This window comes from Natrix helvetica, assembly GCF_964273705.1.
Source record: "Natrix helvetica genome assembly, chromosome: 1".
NCBI classification, from domain to species: domain Eukaryota; kingdom Metazoa; phylum Chordata; class Lepidosauria; order Squamata; family Natricidae; genus Natrix; species Natrix helvetica.
Genome location: NC_138548.1, coordinates 301,749,411 through 301,769,540, shown reverse-complemented (window position 1 = coordinate 301,769,540; position 20,130 = coordinate 301,749,411). Strand labels below are relative to the sequence as shown.

At 45.0% G+C, this 20,130-nt stretch overlaps 1 protein-coding gene across 4 annotated transcripts in view; it reads left to right on the top strand.

Moving 5' to 3' along the window:
* SFMBT1 (Scm like with four mbt domains 1) overlaps nucleotides 1–20,130 on the top strand; it is a 136,476-nt gene that overhangs the window by 41,037 nt on the left and 75,309 nt on the right. The window contains exon 1 of one of the 4 annotated variants that reach the window (XM_081967969.1): nucleotides 19,579–19,699. The exons of the other annotated variants lie outside the window; for them this stretch is intronic. The gene's annotated coding sequence lies outside the window, so the exon portion shown is untranslated. Of the gene's footprint in view, nucleotides 1–19,578; nucleotides 19,700–20,130 lie in introns of those variants that run through there. 4 annotated transcript variants of the gene reach the window in all.

Genomic DNA, 20,130 nt, shown 5'->3' with positions numbered 1-20,130 from the left:
AAATTATTTATTCAGTCCTTCATCTTCCAATTATACTTTCCAGGCATAAAGAGTGTGCCATGTGAAATTTTGTCTTCACTTGCAAAGAAAACAGCATTTTGTTATTTTACAGTTTCGTGATACTGTTAGCAAATGGAAATTTCTGAACCAAACCCATAATACAAAATGAAAAAAAAAAACAACCTACCAAGATTCATTTGTAAACATAGTAAAGAAGTATTGTTTTATCAGAATGGTTATTTCTGATATTTATTTTTGTCAGATGAACTTTATGGAATATACTAGTAGTAACTGTTAAGGTATTTAAGTTTGCAAATAGGAACCAGAGTTTCAAAGCGTAACATTTCGGCCTTCACCAGATATATCAATAAGCAAGTAGGTATTTGAAATAAAATACAGATTCTACATATAAGATAGCAGAGAAACATGTATGTGAGAGGTCTTTGGTGCTTTCTGAGCTTGCTTGATTTTTTAAAGTTGCTTCATGACCCTAATTAGGTAACACCATCAGTGCTAGTAAGGAGTGCTGTTTGCTGTCAGTTTATATTCTAGTGTCTTGTCTGTCTTGGTGGGTTGGAACGGTCTTAGGGATTCTTCGTTTGGGCTGTTTACTAATGACTCTTTGGCAGTAGATTGGGGTATTGCTTACTTGATTGTTCGTCTGAAGTTGACCTTGGAATTAATCTGTGCTGATCTGAATGCTGATTACTGGTGAAGAGGTGCTGATTTGTCAGAGTGCCAGGCTTCTAGAAATTCCTTGGCATTTTTGGATTTGGCTTGGTCTAGGATTGTTACATTTTCCCAATTGAAAGTATGGTTAAATCTGTCTATATGTTGTGAAATTGAACATGTATATAGCTCCTAACTCTGAGAATGAAGAAAATATAGTGCAATTTCATATGATTTGAAATTCCAGACAGCTCTTCTTTAATATATGTAAGCAAATAAAATGAACATTAACTGATTAATAATTTAGGGCAAAACAAGTAAGTTACACCTCTTTTACGATAACATTTCCCTTCACACAAGAAACCAAGATTTGTAAAGGATGCTCTGAGTTCAAAGACATTATATGTTGTTATTTATTATCCCAAAAATATTGACAGAAATGCATTAATAAAAAAGAGAAGGCAATTTAGCTGATCATGGTTCTTTGATAGGACAGCCATTTGTCTGGGACGGTAGAAAGACACTCCTGTCTTGGGTAGGGATTTGTACAAGAAGACCTGCAAGGTCCCTTATAACCCTATGATCTAAGATTCTAGGAGGTCTTCAGTAGAATATTTTAAAATCTGTTTCAAATACATATTCAATATTATTTTCTTATAAGTACAAATTAATTAATCTCTAACTAGTTTCATGCTTATCTGAATATCATTTTCAGTTTTGATTTATCCACTGTATTTTCAGTTTTGATGTATTGGTTATTTTCAACAGTCTTTCCACCAGTGTATAGAAAGAACCAACGTTTAAAATTCTCCTTCTGATACAGCAAAATGCCCCAAACACTGCTGTAGATACAAGACTCATCATACAAATGAATAATGAATACTTTTAAAACTATTATATTGAAAATGTTTCAAATTGAATGCAGCCTTTCCTATCCAGATGGCATAATTTTTGGTCAAACCATCTGTCGTTAGAAGACGTATAGTGGGTGGGTTTCTTGCTGTCTCAAGATGGATCATGCAAAAACAACTAATGCAAATTGTATAAGAGACATATTGTAGCCTCTAGAACTTTCTTTGCCATTCTCTGAATTTTTTTGAATTATTTTTCTTAAATGTTTTGCTTTTGTTATGAAAGTGTTTTCTTTTAGAGTCCCTCCCTTTCACAGTTACACATGTACACAAATACACAAGTCCATATTTATAATGCATATTAAAAATGCATAATCCATATTTTTGTTTGGTATAAGATGGGACAATGGATACAGAGAAGAAAATATACCTGAACATTGCCATGATAAGGTTAGCAAAGCAATTTGGGGAAAGTTTGCATTATTTGAGAGATCCCACAAGTTGTTGCAAAGCCAGTATTGTTCCATTTTTCCAGAAGATTACAAGAAACATTTGAGCAGACTCGAGATCAATTCCTGAGGTTTTTTTAGCCATTTTAAGAAAGCCTAATTGATTATATGAGACACAATGATATAGATGTATTTATATACATTTGATAGATATTTTATGATTTTACATATAACTGAAAGTAATGAGATATAAATATATGTTGGTGAATCCTTTTTTTATATATACTGCAAGAAATATTAAAATAAGATAGATGATACCATTAAGATTTGTTACTATTTAATAGATTTACAATGATGTGACAGATAGTTAGCATATATATGAATTTAATCCTTAGAATACATGTTCAAAAGGAAGAAATTATAAGAGTAAATTGAATATATGATTTATAATGATAATGTATTAATGTATATTGGGCTGATAACTACTGATTCTATATGTAATTGAAAGCGGTGTTGCACAAATGTTTGTGACCAAATGACATGTTAAATAGATATGTAACTGATATTATTTTATGTATATTTTTGTTTGTTTTAAAATAAAAAAAACTTTTTTAAAAAAGAAAGCCTAAATCAAAAATTCAATTCTACCTGATTTTTTTTCTAACTTTACATGCTCCCCCTCTTATATTCATGTGAATTAGGAAGGTGTTTGTCGTAGACTCTCATTCCTTCGGGGTGGTTTGGGTCCAGTTCCCCCACCATAGAGTCTCTTTCTAGCACAGCATCCTTTTTCTTCTACCTGTCCTAACCAAAAGCCCTATCAATTGTGGAGCCAACTGGAAAACCCGTCCAATGCCATAGAGTCTTCTTCTGGTGTGCTGTGCCCCCCCCCCCAAACTGGAAGCTCCACGCAAAATTGTGGTGCCAACCGGCGACAGGGAGCTGCAGCAGAGGGATGAAAGAGCCATATGCAGCTCCAGAGCCGCGGGTTGCCGACCCACGCCCTAGCCAAAAGCTTAGATAAAGAACGAGGTCTTCAAGGTCCCCTGAAAACACTTATGTCAGACCTCAAAGGTAGAGCAGATTGGGAAACCAAAATCTAATAATACTTTTATTTTAAGATTAAAGTAACAGAATCTTGTAAGTGTGATTGCACTTCCTCTGTCCCTTGAGGAGAGGTAGAAATCCTTCATCTTCATGAGAATAGGGAGGGTCTTGTGAAAGACACTCAGGTTACAGATCTGGGCCAGACTCAGACTTCTTTTATCTGACTGTTGACTTGATTACCCTTCTTTTTTCTGTTTCTCCAAGTTATTTGTTCTGTCCATTACCCTCTAGTAGTTTGGCAGCCCCACAGATGCCCCTGGGGGGACCCTATTCCAGAGGCCACATGTTATGATTGAAGGTATGCTTCCAACAGGTGGCATTTTTATGGGTTTTTTGGTTTTTAATTTTGGTGTTTATTTGGTTTTTAAAGGATTTATTTATTTTTCACATTTTTCAACTGCCCATCTCCCTCAGAAAGGAGGTTTATTGTGTTTTTATTGTTTTCCTATATTACGTTTTGTTATTTTGTTGTTTTAAAGTATGTGAGATACCTAGAGTCACAAATACGAAATGGGTAGCTATATAGATTGAATAATTACATAAGTAAAATTGTTTAATCAAAAGAACCTGAGTAGGTACTTAACTCTATCAGGTTTAAATAGGTAGTCCTACAAGTTGTAAGACAAGAACTTAGAAAAAGAGACTAGTTTTACCTCTTACAATTTCTATCCTCTATTGTAGTGGTTCTCAACCTTCCCAATGCCGCGACACTTTAATACAGTTCCTCATGTTGTGGTGACCCCCAACCATAAAATTATTTTCGCTGCTACTTCATAACTGTAATTTTGCTACTGTTGTGAATTGTAATGTATATCAAGATGTATTTTCATTATTACAAATTGAACAAAATTAAAGCACAGTGATTAATCACAAAAACAATATGTAATTATATATTGTGAAATGGTTTGCTAATGAAAATAATATATATAATATAATATAACCTCTAACCTTGTTACAAAAAGTTCATGAAACATTTCAGTTGGTAACAAAATAAAAATAAAACAGAGAAGAAAGACAGTAAAAAAAAATGAGTCAAAGAGAAATATAGTACTAGGTTGGATATCCCCTCCTATTTTTCATCTTGTCTTACTGGTTCTTTATGATTTATCAATTGTTGTATGTAACAATGATTGTAACTATTATTATGACCTATGACCTTTTACTTGCTGTTTATATGTACACTGTGAGTTGGTGCACTGGAGACAAATTCCTTGTGTGTTATCACACTTCACCAATAAACATTTCTATTCCTATTTCATTCTATTCTATTCCATCCTATTCCTATTTCATTCCTATTCCCATTCCCATTCCATTCCATTTTTCTATTCCATTCCATTCCAAGCATGGAAGCTTAAAACTAAAAACTAAAAAGATGTAGTACTTTATTTTTTTTCAAAGCGGCTGCTGAAGATGTTTTGTGATGGCTACCTTTTTTCCTCCTCCGCCCCTAAACTCCTGGAATCCTCTCGCTCCCAAGTTTTCCAACCACTCATTCATTCATAAATATCACGGGAAGGAAATGAAGACGGGTCTCCTTGTGAATGGATGGAAGTTTTTACAGAAAAGGGAAAACCCAAACATCTGGAGTCAGCTGCTGCAGAGCGCCGCGTGAACTTCCGAGTCTCTGAGGAGGTGGCGGCTGTGGACTGAAGGGACATCGTCGCCATCCTTCCCGCCTCGGTTCTCAGCTCCTTCTTCCCGGTGTCCCCTCGCTGCTGGGAGACCGAGCTCAGCCCGGCCACCTCTCAGGGCACTGCCTCGGCGGCGCTCAGGGGCTCCATTCTCCCCTCTCCGCTCCCCTCGTCAAGCGCAGCTGTCCGATCCGCCCACCAGTGCCTCGTGTCGCAATTGGCTGGGCGCCGGTTGTCCTCGTGCTGCCGCTCCTATCAGGTAGCCCCTCCCATTCGCAAGGCAGAGCCTGCTGCCGCCAGCCGCCACTGCTCCCCTGGCTCCAAACACTGGCACGCAGGTGTCTCGGTTCCTAAGACCATCGAAAATATGTGTTTTCCTGTACACCGCTTGGAGAGTCCAAGCAATGGGTTAATTCAGTCTGCTTGCCCTTAGGACTGAGGAACTATTTTTCCTTTAGCCACACCTCCTCCTGGTGTGCTCAATCCCCCAGAATTCTTCCTCAGTCAGCCCGTTTGGACGTAATTAGTTAGAGCTCTGAGCTAAATTAATCCTTTTTTTGGCTTGGACTCTCTATTTGCGTTTTATTTCTAATTCCTAACATTCCCCAACCTTGTGAGACGTTTCTCTCTTCATTGCTGCGCTTCTCTCCAGCAGAAATTGCATTTGAAGGCCAGGAGGTAAGCTGGAAGGTGGTGGGGGGTGCCCCTCAGCTGATCCTCATGGGACGGCTTCGGAGGCCTGCCGCTTGTCGTTTAAAACGGCGCGGCTGCAGCGGCGAGGCTCCTACGTCCCCAGGCCCCCCGTTTGTTGTTTTAAACGAAGTATTTTTCGTCCCCGGCCTGCTAGAGGACCTCTGCCGCAGGGAGGAGTGGGCGATCGTCGCCATTCAAGGCGCGTTCGCTCCTCGCTCTCCCTTAGCCCCACGCTGTTGCGGCGGCCATTTTAGGCGCGAAAATAAGCGCGCCCAGCCATGGCCGCCATTTTGCATCAGCCTCGTTATCAGGAGACCGCTGGAGGTGGCAGGGCCTAGCAAGGGTTTCTCGGGCTAGGATCGCCACCTTCGCCTTTTGTCTATTTTTGCGAGCGGCGCTGGTTCCTGTGCCATTCCAACGGTCATCATACCGGCTCAGGGAGGAGGCCTAAGTAAGCGCAGGCCAAAGCTTTTTATAGTCATTCTCCTCCCTGCTTCTCCTGCAGAGCCTTGCACCTCGGTGCAGGCCCCAATCCTACCCCTGGTCCTCCGACTGGTATTAAGCATGGGATAATTTCATACGTATTGATTCAATTACTGTGCATATGGCAATTTTAACGAATCCTTTCGTTTTATTTCCCCTTGCAGCAACCAGTCTCTCTCTCTCCTTCTGCCTTATCATAGCCTTGCTCCATCTTGTGTGGTCATTGACTATGGACCTGCCCAGTCCCCCCGATTCCCAAGATACTAGGCCGAGCCTCTCGCAGGCCCCTAGCAAGGGTTCCTCCTCATCGGGGAGTGGGGGTGCGGGCAAGAGTGGTGGGGGTAGCTCTGGGAAACAGCGTTCCAGAACCCCTTCTGTGGCTGAGGCCAAGGATGCTGAAAGGCGCCAGCGGGCCCTTGACAAGCAGTTTGAGAAGGCCAGACGCCAGGCAGACAGGGAGCAGTCCCTCTCAGGAATCCCTCCTTCCCGGGAGGATCTCCAGATGGTCCTCGCCGAGGAGGTGGAGTCCCAGGACCTATCCCCAAATAGGTCATTTGTAGAGCCGGCTTCCCCGGCACCCTCTTGGGCCTGTGAGCAGGCCCCTCTCCCTGGGGATGCTAGCATAGATGATATGCAGGGGGCTTCACCCCCCCCTAGAGGAGGGCTTGGATCCTGATTCTGACTCTGAGGAGTTATCTCCCCGCATGCAGGAATTAATGGCCCGTGCCATTGCCAAGGGCATCACGGAGGCCATGAAATTTAAGAGTCCCACTGCAGTGGCCCCTAGGGGTCCCAAACCCGATCAGGTAGTTCCCCCTCCAAGCAAGCGTGCTCACCATCCTTCCTTGGAATCCTCGGTGGTCAGCGAGGCCTCTGCCATTGAGGACCCTGACCCGGAGGTGCTAGGTCTCTCGGACGACGAGGACCTTCCCCCTGAAGCGCCCGCCTTTGCGGGTCTGTTCAAGCCCAGCCTTTTCAAATCTGTCCTTCACAAGGTCAAGGCTGCCACCAGGGTGGGGATCAAGCCCAAACCGACCGCGCCGGCGGCAGATGCCACTCCGGCTAATCCCAATGCGGTCATGTTTGATGTCCCAGCACCCCAACAAGAGCTGGTTCCAGTTCCGGGGCTGTTTCTCGACCTAATCCAGCGCCAGTGGGCTCAGCCAGCCACGCAGTCCTCTCCCAGTGGGGTAGATAGGAAGCTTTATACTATGGAGCCAGTGCTGGAGGACCTTCTGGCCCTTCCCACTGTCGACCCGCCCATCGCTGCGCTCACCTCCAACTCCTCCCTACCGGCCGACCTCCTGGAAGGCCTTAAGGCAGAGGACAAGAAGGCGGAAAGGGCGTGCCACAAAACCCACCTGGCGGCTGCCTGGGCCATCAGGGCCGCTTCATCCGCCTCCTTTTTCAATAGGGCCTCTGTGATCTGGCTGCGCGAGCTCCTAACCAAGCTCCCGGCGGGAGACGTCCGCCTCCACCAGGACGTGTCTAAAATAATCGCGGCCTCCCAGTATGCCGCTGATGCATCCCTTAATGCCACTAAATTTGCCTCCAGGGCACTCGGCTCTAATATAACTTCTCGCCGGCTGATCTGGCTCCGACATTGGCAAGCGGACCAGAAAAACAAGTGGAAACTGGCTTCCGCCCCCTTTAAGGGGTCCAAATTATTTGGCGAGTCCCTGGATCCTCTCCTCATCGAGTCCAAGGACAAGAGGAAGATCCTCCCTTCTCTAAACAAAAAGCAGGAACGTAAGACCGCTCCCTATACTAGGAGGCAGTCCTTTCGTGCCTCCGAGCCTTCCACCTCTGCCTCTTCCTTCTCTCCCTCCAATAGGTCCTTCGGTCAGCAGGGCGACAGATCCCAGGACAGGGCGCCCTTTCGGGACAGAGGCAGGCAGCAATACAATACAATACAATAGTAGAGTTGGAAGGGACCTTGGAGGTCTTCTAGTCCAACCCCCTGCCTAGGCAGGAAACCCTATACTGTTTCAGACAAATAGCTATCCAACATCTTCTTAAAGACTTCCAGTGTTGGGGCATTCACAACTTCTGGAGGCAAGCTGTTCCACTGATTAATTGTTCTCACTGTCAGGAAATTTCTCCTCAGTTCTAAGTTGCTTCTCTCCTTGATTAGTTTCCACCCATTGCTTCTTGTTCTACCCTCAGGTGCTTTGGAGAATAGTTTGACTCCCTCTTCTTTGTGGCAACCTCTGAGATATTGGAATAATGCTATCATGTCTCCCCTAGTCCTTCTTTTCATTAAACTAGATATACCCAGTTCCTGCAACCGTTCTTCATATGTTTTAGTCTCCAGTCCCCTAATCATCTTTGTTGCTCTTCTCTGCACTCTTTCTAGAGTCTCCACATCTTTTTTACATCGTGGCGACCAGAACTGAATGCAGTATTCCAAGTGTGGCCTTACCAAGGCATTATAAAGTGGTATTAACACTTCACGTGATCTTGATTCTATCCCTCTGTTGATGCAGCCTAGAACTGTGTTGGCTTTTTTGGCAGCTGCTGCACACTGCTGGCTCATATTTAAATGGTTGTCCACTAGGACTCCAAGATCCCTTTCACAGTTACTACTACTGAGTAAGGTATCACCTATACTGTACCTGTGCATTCCGTTTTTGTTGCCTAAATGTAGAACCTTACTCTTTTCACCATTGAATTTCATTTTATTAGATAGTGCCCAATGTTCAAGTTTGTCAAGATCCTTCTGTATCTTAAGCCTATCTTCTGGAGTGTTGGCTATTCCTGCCAGCTTGGTATCATCTGCAAATTTGATGAGTTCCCCATTTATTCCCTCATCCAAATCATTGATGAAGATGTTGAAGAGTACTGGGCCTAAAACAGAGCCTTGGGGTACTCCACTGCATACTTCCCTCCATGTAGATGCAGTTCCATTGAGAACTACACGTTGAGTGCGGTTGGTCAGCCAGTTACCAATCCATCTGGTGGTGATGCTGTCTAACCCACATTCTTCTACTTTATCTAGTAGTAGGTTATGGTCTACCTTATCAAAAGCCTTACTGAAGTCCAAGTAAACTATATCAACGGCATTCCTCTGGTCCACTAATTTTGTCACATTATCAAAGAATGCAATAAGATTAGTCTGGCATGATCTGTTTTTGACAAATCCATGTTGGCTTTTGGCTATTACTTTGTTTGCTTCTAGGTGTTCGCAAATTCGTTGCTTGATTATTTTTTCCAGAATCTTTCCTGGTATTGAGGTTAGGCTGATAGGTCTGTAGTTTCCTGGATCTAATTTTTTCCCTTTTTTGAAGATGGGAACCACATCAGCTCTTTTCCAGTCCTCTGGTAGTTCCCCGGTGTTCCAGGATCTCTGAAAGATATAATTCAGTGGTTCTGAGATCTCGTCTGCTAGTTCCTTCAGAACTCTGGGGTGTAATCCATCCGGTCCTGGTGATTTGAACTCATCTAGGGTAGACAGGTGCTCACTTACCATTTTCTTCCCTATTTCAATTTGTGTTCCTAATTTTGTGGTGCTGCTTTTGATAGGTTGGACTGTTTTATCCCTTTGTGTAAAGACAGATGCAAAACATGAGTTAAATAGTTCTGCTTTCTCCCTGTTGCTTGTCACCTTCTTGCCACTTTCTCCTAGCAATGGACCAATTGTTTCCTTAACTTTTTTCTTGTTTTTAACATGTTGGAAGAAGCTTTTTTTGTTAATTTTTACTTTTGTGGCAAGCCTTTCTTCATTGTGAGCCTTAGCTTTCCTCACTTCATCTTTACAGGCTCGGGCTATTTGCTGATATTCTGCCTTAGTTATGTCCCCCTCCTTCCACTTTTTATACTTACAGTTCGGCTTCCGCAAGTATAACCGCGGTGGGGCCTCCAACAGGCCGTTCCGTAAGTCAAAGTGACTGCCCGGGCTCGGCGCCCATCGGGGGTCGCCTCCAGCTGTTTGCCTCCCATTGGGCCCAGAACACCGAGGACGCTTGGGTTCTGCAGATAGTCAGGGAAGGCCTCTCTCTGGAGTTCCTGTCCCTCCCCCCCCGGACCTTCATCCGGTGCCCTGTCCCATCCTGCCCCCAAAAGAGGGAGCGTATGGACCAGGAAGTCAGTCATCTCCTAGACATCAGGGCCGTGGAACCAGTTCCCCAGGGCGAAGAGGGGAGGGGGTTTTACTCCATCCTCTTCCTGGTGCCAAAGAACTCGGGGGGGTGGAGAGCCATCTTGGACCTCAAAAACCTCAACAGGCATATCGCCTACCGGAGGTTCAAGATGCAGTCACTGCAGACCATTCTGGCGGGGATTCGACAGGGAGATCTACTCACATCTATAGATCTCAAAGAGGCATACCTCCACATCCCCATCCGTCCTCAGCACAGAAAGTTCCTGCGCTTCTATTATGCAGGTCGCCACTTCCAGTACAAAGCTCTCCCATTCGGCCTCTCGTCCGCTCCTCGGACGTTTACCAAAGTGCTGGCGGTAGTGGCGGCCCAGCTAAGACGCAGGCCCATAAGGCTCCAGTGCTACCTGGACGACATCCTTATCCAGTCGTCGTCCAGGCAGCAGGCCCTGCGGGATCTCCAAACCACTATGAGATCCCTCAGAAATCACGGCTTCACTCTAAACATAGAGAAGAGCCATCTCACTCCAACAAACAGACTTGTACACCTGGGGGCGGTGATAGATACCAACTTGTGCAGGGTTTTCCTCTCCCGAGACAGGTTGGCCGGTCTAAGGTCCATGACCCACAAGGTGATGAGCTTGAGGCAGGCTCCAGTGGTCCTTCTGTCGCAGCTGCTGGGAAAAATGATCTCCTGCATTTCCATCGTGCCGTGGGCCCGCCTGCATTCCAGGGCTCTTCAGTGGCTGCTGCTGCTGCACCAGAGGGCATCCAGGAGCAACTCTACCAGGCCGATTCGAGTTACGCCGGACGTGAAGAGGTCTCTACGCTGGTGGGTGTCTCCGGCCATCCTCAAGGGCCACCTATTCAAGGAGCCCGTGAGGTTGATCATCACCACAGACGCCAGCCTCTCCGGCTGGGGAGCCCACATGGAGTCCCTGGTTGTCCAGGGCAAGTGGTCCCAAGTGGAAACCAGCTACAGCATCAACCTGCTGGAACTGAGAGCTGCTCGCCTGGCCCTGCGCCATTTCAGCCGGTCCATCCATCGTCAACATGTGCTTCTGATGACGGACAATGTGGCCACCAAGGCCCACATCAACCGCCAGGGCGGCACCAGATCCAGAGCACTAATGAGAGAGGCGGAGTCCCTGGGCCGCTGGGCGGAGCGCCATCTGGAATCCCTCCGCTCCGACCATATCTCCGGAGTGGACAACACACAGGCAGACTGGTTGAGCAGGACAACCATAGATCCTGCGGAGTGGAAACTGGACCCTCGCCTGTTCCACCAGATGTCCGACAGATTCGGGACTCTGGCCGTAGACCTGTTTGCGTCCAGGGACAACAAGCAGCTCGACCGCTTCTACTCCCGGTTCTTCACCCCGGGGGCGGAGGGGACAGATGCACTGCGTTGCAAGTGGCCCCGCGAGCTACTGTATGCCTTCCCTCCCCTGCCTCTCCTTCCTCAATTCATCTCCAAAGTCATCGCAGAGGGAGCGGAGGTCCTCCTCGTGGCCCCGCATTGGCCCCGCAGGTCGTGGTTCGCCGACCTTGTCCACCTGTCGGTGTCTCCTCCGTGGCACATTCCTCCGGACCAGATCTCCCTCAGCCAGGGGGCCGTGATTCATCCAGAGCCCCAGTGGCTCCAGTTGGCCGTCTGGCACTTGAGGGGGACCAACTAAAAGGCCAAGGCCTGTCGGAGGAGGTAGTGAACACCATTCAGGCGGCGAGACGCCCTTCAACCCCAGGATTTATGATGCGTCCTGGGCCGCCTTCGCCAAGTGGTGTGAGGAGCTGCTCATCGAGCCGACGACCGCGCCTGTTTCCAGAGTACTTGACTTCCTTCAAGCGGGGCTCAACAAAGGCCTGGCCCCGAACACCCTTCGACGCCAAGTGGCGGCCTTGTCCACCGTCTGGTCGGGCGACCACCCTTTGCCTCTCAGCAAAATCCCGAAGGTGCGCCTTTTCCTCAAGGGCGCCTCTAACCTTCGCCCTCCCACCGTTCATCGCTACCCCACTTGGCAGCTGTCCGTGGTCCTGCGGGCCCTCTCTGGCCCTCCATTCGAGCCTCTACGCACTACTTCTCTTCGATTCCTGACGCTGAAGACGGCCTTCTTGATTGCCATCACGTCAGCTCGCCGGATTTCGGAGCTGGCGGCTCTTTCTGTTCGCCAGGATCTGTGCGTCATCCACCCTGACAGGGTCATTTTGAGGCTGGACCCGACCTTTACCCCCAAAGTAAACTCATGGTTCCATAGAGCGCAAGACATTGTGTTGCCAAATTTTTGTCCTCATCCGTCGCATCCCAGAGAGCGATCCTGGCACAATCTTGATGTCAGGAGGGCCCTGAAGGTCTACATCACTCGTACTGCGGAATTCAGGAAGTCAGAGGCTCTTTTCCTCTCCTTCCAGCCTGGTTCCCTAGGGAAGAAGGTCTCTTCCTCCACGATTGGCAGGTGGCTTCGTGCCTGCATTGCGACTGCCTATGAAAGTCAATCCAAGGCCGTTCCACGCGGCATCACTGCACACTCCACACGAAGTGCTGCTACCTCCGCGGCCTGGGCCACCCAGGCCTCGATCCTGGACATCTGCAGGGCCGCTACGTGGTCCTCGCCTTCTCCATTTGTGCGACACTATAAATTGGACATTTTCGCCTCAGCTGAGGCGTCCTTCGGCAGGCGTGTGCTCCAGGCGGTTGTGTCAGAGACCGAATCCCGGGAGCCTTCTTCTGCCCGCCCAGATGGACAATAACTTGGGTATGTCCCATTGCTTGGACTCTCCAAGCGGTGTACAGGAAAATGACCATTGGCTTACCTGAAGGGTCCTTTTCTGTACACCGCGGGAGAGTCCAACCCACCCTGGCTCTCAAGGCCGGGATTCGGGTTCTTCGTGTCAACAGTACATCATCTTGGACGCTTCGCTCCGTCCGCACGAACTGACTCTTTCTAAGAATTCTGGGGGATTGAGCACACCAGGAGGAGGTGTGGCTAAAGGAAAAATAGTTCCTCAGTCCTAAGGGCAAGCAGACTGAATTAACCCATTGCTTGGACTTTCCTTCAGGTAAGCCAATGGTCATTTTCTGATGGTCTTAGGTGTCCCCTGTGAAAGGGTCGTTCGACCCCCAAAGGGGTTGCGACTCTCAGGTTGAGAACTGATGCTCTATTGTATTCTAGTCTACATATCCCATCTCCTCGTGTATAATAATTTTTGTTATTCTTCTGTATAGCATTTTTATGGAATAAAATGCAAACCTGTATATGAAACCTACTGTTAAATATTACACTTGCAGGTTTTTTTCTTTTCAACTAAGGTTGCTGCTGAAAGCGAAAGAGGGATTAAGTGAAACACAAATCAAACAGAATACTGTGAGTGAAATTTGTTTTAGATTTCAAAACAGACTTCCACATGGCAGAGTTCAGGAGTAACTTCCCTTTAAAGCTATGAACTATTTTTTTTTATTATTACTTATGATGTGTGGATTGAAGTTGTGATAGACTCTACAGGTCTTGGCTCCCCCCCCCCAATTACTTGATTACTGTCTGCTATTGTAATCTTACACAGATATTCCTATCAAGTATGTTTTATGTTTTTCCCTCCATGTTCTTCAACTTCTTATTGCCTTCTGCTGGGTCCAGAGATTAAATAAAAAAAAACTGTAGATCAGTTATTTTTTGTTCCTGAGGTTTCATATTTCTTCCAGTACTCTATCCCGGACTGGATAGATGGATAACTTTTGATATTGTCAGGTATTTAAGCCTATTGCATAAATGAGAGTTGAAAGCCTGTAACTTAGGTATAAATAGTTATGTGAAAATTGTACTTTTCCTAACATTTATATGACAATTCCATGACAATATCTTTGAAAGTGTTACCATGAAAGTCTTATCGTGTCATGGAAATATAAAAGATATCTGGATATATGTTACCAAAGTGAGAGTGTTAGATTGACATGCTTTTAGCAGCATTTGTAAAAAAAAAATTCAAATATCTAGAGGGCTTTTATTCTTGTTTTCAATGAATTTTGTACACAGAAATGCCTAGGAAGTTTTACAAGTTGAGTCTTAATTGGATGGAAGTTGTATCCATAATTTGGGCTAATGCAGTAGTGAATTGTCCCAAAGGTGCTTTATCATGAGGCAGCTGGATTTTCTGGTTTTTCTCTGAAAGACATTTCACTTCTCATCCAAGAAACCTCTTCAACTCTGACTGGATGGTGGGGAGTGGAAGGATTTATACTCCTTGCAGACAGCTGATCATTTGCATTCTTTTAGCAAGTCATTGAGGCCATCTGAAGGTTTATCCATGTTCTCAGGGTCACCTGAGTGGTGCAAATGGGTGTGCAGTTTTCTTGGAACAGTTGAAAGGACTGTGTTGTAGACTGGAGATAGATAATGTTGTATCCCTCTCCCTCTGTTGAGAGAGGACTGTTTAATTTTGACATAGATGGCTTCTTTGACCTTTCTTTCAAACCAGCAGTCCTCTCTGTCCAAAATGTGGACTTTTCTGTTTCAGAAGAGTGGCCTTTTAAATGCAGAGGGACTGCTGAAACCTGCCCTGATGGGTTTGTTTTCCTATGTGGTGCCATGTTTTTATGCCTCTTGAAAACGCACCTTTGGGACAACCATGATCTGGATGATTGAGAATCTCCATAGACATGTACTGTAGTAGTGAATTATATATTGATGCAATTGAGAATTGTTTTCATATAAACTGCATCTTATATCTCACTCATGGAAAATGGAAATAAAATTGTGTACTGTTTCTGCATTATCTAAATTGAGAAGTTTATCAGTCATATTTCCTTAAATGACGATTATAAAATCAAAATGATTAATGGACTGTTACTCTATAATCTTTATGTGTAAGTCAATACCATGAAGGAAGTTGATCTGAGTGAGGAGGCTGATTTTTTTGCTTTTCTTTGCAGTCAAAGCATAGGGTACCAATGTGTTAGCCTCAGCACATCTGTAGCATTGGAAGCAAAACAAACCTATCTCAAAAGAATATTGACATGAATCAGTGTGAAGTACTTTGTCATGCTTAAATTCTGTAAAATGCTAATATCCTTTCTTTGGGTGAGAGTGCTTTTCTCTTTGGTGTAATATTGTATGTGGACAAAGAATTCACATTTCTTCCAAGAGCAAGACATGAATTCTACAAATACTTGAAATATTGCCATGCATTTTATATATTTCCATGCTGGTGAATATGCATTGGCACAGAACATTTTTTCCCAATCTGAGACCTTTCTGATATGTTGGATTACAGAATAATATTCCAGATATTAGCAGACTGACTTCGGATTATGAGTTGTGTAGTCCTTTTCAGTACTGTTGCAAACACTTCCTTGCTGTTAATACATTCTAGAATATACTTGTCTAGAAACTAAAGAAGATAACTCTTTGCACATCTCCATAGCAGCTCTTCTCAAGCATCTTTACCTCAATGGAATACAGCAGTAGCCTTCTTTACTCTTTTGAAGGAATGAAATGAAACCAGGAGGAAAAAGAGTAAATATGTCACATGAAAAGAAAGGTTAAAAGTGTAAATGAAGAAACAGGACCACAGAAATGTTTGTGGATCACAGAAATGTCTAGAAAAAAGGTGGGGCTTTAAAAGTAGAGAGAAATATTTTTCCCAGAAAGAGTAACAAGTGAAGAAAAGCACAAAATTGAGAATTGTATAAGTCAGGGGTGTCAAACTGGATTTCTTTGAGGGACTGATCAGCATTGTAGTTCGGCAGCAGCTGGGGAACATATGCCTCCTGCAGCACCCTGCCGACCAAAACAGGGCATGGGGGGCTCATGTGCCCCCCCCCTGTGCTTCATTTTCACCCTCCATGACCTCCTGCAGCCCTCTGTAATCCGTTTTCAGGGCAGTTTTGGGGGGGGTCATTTTTTGCCGGCAGAATGCTGCAGGAGGCCATGGAGGATAAAAACGAGGAGCAGGGGGGTGCACACAGCCTGTTTTAGCTGCCAGAGGCCCCATGGGCCGGTCCTTTGATATTTCCAGGCTAGCCCCACAGGCCGGATTTAAGCCAGATCCGGCCCGTGGGCCTTGAGTTTGACACCCCTGGTGAAAGGCATCTTGAAAACAGATTTGGCATTTTTATTTGTATTTGAAGGATTTAGAATCAAGGCTTAAACACTAATCTGCAGAAATGTTCCTAGTACAGGTTGTCCTCACTTAGCAACCACACAGTCCTCACTTAGCAACTACAATTGGGACTGGCTACTTGATTACCAACACTGTAGTCATTAAGTGGAAAATCACATGACTGATGGGTGTACAACCTTACTTTCCCTTTGGTCATTAAGTGAAGCTCTACTACCACCAAGTAAAAAATCACACAACCACGACTCTGGATTTTATTTCCATTTTTCTATGAACTCTACTTAATGCAAGCAAGTTGCAAAAGATGCAAGTGGCAATCATATGACCAAGAAGCACTGCTATAATCATAAATACAAGGATTTGTCACAGTTAGTTTTTTAGCTTCATTGTAACTTTGAACAGACACTGCACAAATCACCGGGTAAGTGATGTCTACCTGTATAGCTTCATGCGTTGACAGCATCAAGTCCTAATTGCTGTTTATGGGACTGTCTTTATGAATGGCCCAGAAATTTGAAATTAGTGTAAAATGCCTGGTTAGACTGCGTTTTGGTACACCTACACTATATACTATATAATGTTCAAGTGTGTCCTGCTTGCTTATATGCTGCAGGGTCAGGTGTAAAGCTTCAGCAAATCCCTACTTACAGTTTATGTTGTGCATATTTATTTGCTATTAACTTGGAAGAAACTATTAACTACCATCTCTAGATCATAAATACTCTTGGTTATGTCTGCAAAAGCTGACTTTCTTAAAATATATTAGAGACAGTAAACTAGGCACTCCATTCTGAGTATTGTTAGAGAAAATGGCATAGCTCCCTGATTATGTGTGTTGAATATTTAGTGTACACATTTCAATCCCCATATTTCTAGATAAAACTGAAATTATTCCCTTCTTAAGCCCTAGAAAGTTGCTGTCAGTGTAGACAATATTAAGGTAGAGCAATGCTGTGCTTTGGAATAAAGCAGCTTCCTATGCTTTAAAGTTGGCATTTGTTTGAAAAGCTACTGGTTCCTCTAGCAATTTTAAGGAGGCATCCTGACTGAAATTCTCCTCAAACTAGCTCCTTTAAGTGCCAGATTGGAACTCTTATTTACAGATTTGCTTTCAATTAGGAATCATGACAACCTAATACTGAAATATCTAATATAAAAGTATATTATAAATATTCAAAAGGGGAAAAAGAAGAATGGGGAAATTAAAGGGGAACATGGTTAAAAGCTACTCAAAAGCTATAAAAATCAGAAATATGGACATGTTGGTCTAATCTTGCCAAGAGAAGCTAGATTATAAAGTACATTACATTCTTAAATTCAAAAGTGGTGCACCAGTAGGTATTTCTGATGTAGAATTGGCCTCTGCATTGCTCTTAATTTGGAAAGTTGACTGTATATCATCTGAGGCACATCTAGCCTTTAACATTGCATTTGTTTGCAAAGGCTCATAGTTGATAGAGTACTGAATAATGTCAGTTTGCTATTGGTTCTGACCTGTGTCAGAATGTCACCTGGTTTCATCCTTAGCTGTGTTCTAGGAAAATAGGGAGCAAATAACTGGTGACATAATTGTAGTAGAACATCTTTTATTCTGATCTAATATAATTATTAGATTATTAACCTTAAGCTCTTTAAGGAAAGGTGATTTCTTGACAAATAAATAGATACTAGCATATTGATTTAAAAAATTATCTTTAGGAGCAGTACATATTTACCTTGTCTGACCAAAGAATGAAATTGCTAGTGCTTTAAAATTAAAATACAGCTACATAATAAGCGGTAGAGGGGGTGTGCTCATTGCCTTATTTGAATATTATTTCAATCTTTAGCTTTTGATGCTTCTGTCTTGTATGTGTTTAAAGCAATGCTTATTTGCAGACTTTTGTTATTTTGCAAATACCATATCTATAAATAAAGGGAACATTGTAAGTCAAATGACAAGAGATTTTGGTAAGGGAAATTCTCTGTGAGCAAAAGCGTCTAGTGCCTGATAAAGGGAGATGGGCACGCCCATGTAGCAGCCCTGCAAATTTCCGCAATAAGTGCCTGTGTTGCCCAGGCCACTGAGGTAGCCGCACTCCTGGTGGAGTGCTGTGATGCCCTGGGGCACCGGAAGGTGCTGAACCTCAATGCAATGGCCAATTTGATCCACCTCCCTATAGCAGAGGAGGACACCGTCTTCCCCAAGGAAGACAGATAAAAGGAAAGGAAGAGCGCCTCAGATTTCCTGAGGCTCTCCATGCGCCTCAGGTAAATGCGCAAGGCACGCCTGACATCCAGCCTGTGCCAAAGGCGTTCCCTATCATGATACGGTTCCGGACAAAAATCTGGCAATACCACCTCCTGTGATCTGTGAAAAAGGGAGTTAACCTTGGGAATAAAAGTTGGATCCAGTCACAGGACTACCCGATTATTGTGGAAAGTGCAAAGATCCGACTTGGAAGACAATGCCCCCAGTTCGGAGATGTGACAGGCTGAGGTGACCGCCACAAGGAACACTACCTTAAGGGTCACGAACTTCAGGTCAACTGTCCTCAGAGGTTCGAACAGTGCTTCTGTCATTGATTCGAGAACCGTAGTGAGGCTCCATGTTGAAAACTTGTGGACTACCGAGAGGCGGAGATTCCCCGCACCCTTCAGGAACCTCTTAACTAAAGGAACTTGGGAAAGTGGAAGGAGCCCCTCTCCCCAAATAATCTTGGATCTGGACCTCAGGGGAGAACTAGGCCTACCCCTCTGTTCAGCCCTGGACACCTGTTTTTCCAGGGCCCTGTGCCTCCTTTCTTCATCTCTCTGTAAAGCCTTGGAAGGCTTCCCAGCAGCCATAGTCTTTCATAGCCTTGCAGTGGCTGTGGGCCTTTCCCAGATCCCACTGGAAGTTCCCTCCCCAGGAGACAATGGGGGGGAAATTGAGCCTCTCCACACCATCTGCCATGACTCAGGGTCGGGGGCTTTCTCACACTCAGCCAGCAGCACAAACCAACTTCTCCCAGTCACTCATGGCCTCCATGTGACAATTGCAGCCACCGGTAGACCTTTCCGGCCCCTTTTCAAGCTGCGCGGCTGCTGGCAGCACCATGCATCACAGCATGCGATCCCTATCGTCTCGCGCCACTCCGGGCCTCTTGACCTCGCTCTGAGCCTGCCGAGCCTCTTCGCAGCTACCGCTGTGGAAGGGATTGACCCCCCAGATGGCAAAGATGAGATCGAGGCCCCATAACGGCCTCTGCCCCAGCCCATGTGGTTCTCCACAACACGAGGCCCAAAATGGCCACCGTAATGGCATCCCAACAACGAGGTTAAAAACCCTTACCGACGCCCGGGAGTGAACCACACCAAGGGGAGGCTTCCAGGAAGCAGATGGAGGCAAAAGGGCGAAGGTAGGGAGGAAGAAAATGCAGGATGACACTGGATTGTTTTTTGGATTTTCAGGAACCAAAAGCAACTCGTCCTTCTTTGGCCAGACAGAGTTGAAACTGGGAACCAGAAGCAAGGAGCACCGAGGTGTGGCTTCAGTTTTAACTGTGTCTCGAGGCCAATTGGACATCACAATACCCAATCCTGTCTAATCCTGCAAATTCCTCCGGAAAACAGCACCAGTGAAAGATGGTGAGATACTGCCAACAGTGCCAACAGTCTGGGGCATAGGATCAGCCTCTTAGAGATGCTTTGGTTTTTCAAATCATGCAGATGTCATGGCCAGGTACATCTACCCAAGCAGCAATCATTTCATTGCCAGTGGTCATTTTCAGAAGAGTAACACAGGTCTGTAGTAGTAGTCACCATAGAGAGAGAAAAATGTGGGTGAAAGTTCTTTCAGAGGTAATTTATATAACAGAGGAAATAAGCTTGTAAGGGGTAACAGTCACCAAAGAAGATAGAAGTTGAGGGAGGGGGAGGAAGAAAAATAGTGAAATGGGAGGGAGCGAGACAATAGTATTTTGGATAGCAGGAAAGAAAGGAAATATTGCTTCCTTGATGGCAGAACAAGAAATGTTCCCAGGGTGACACTCGAAGTTCAGGAGACTGACTAGATCCAG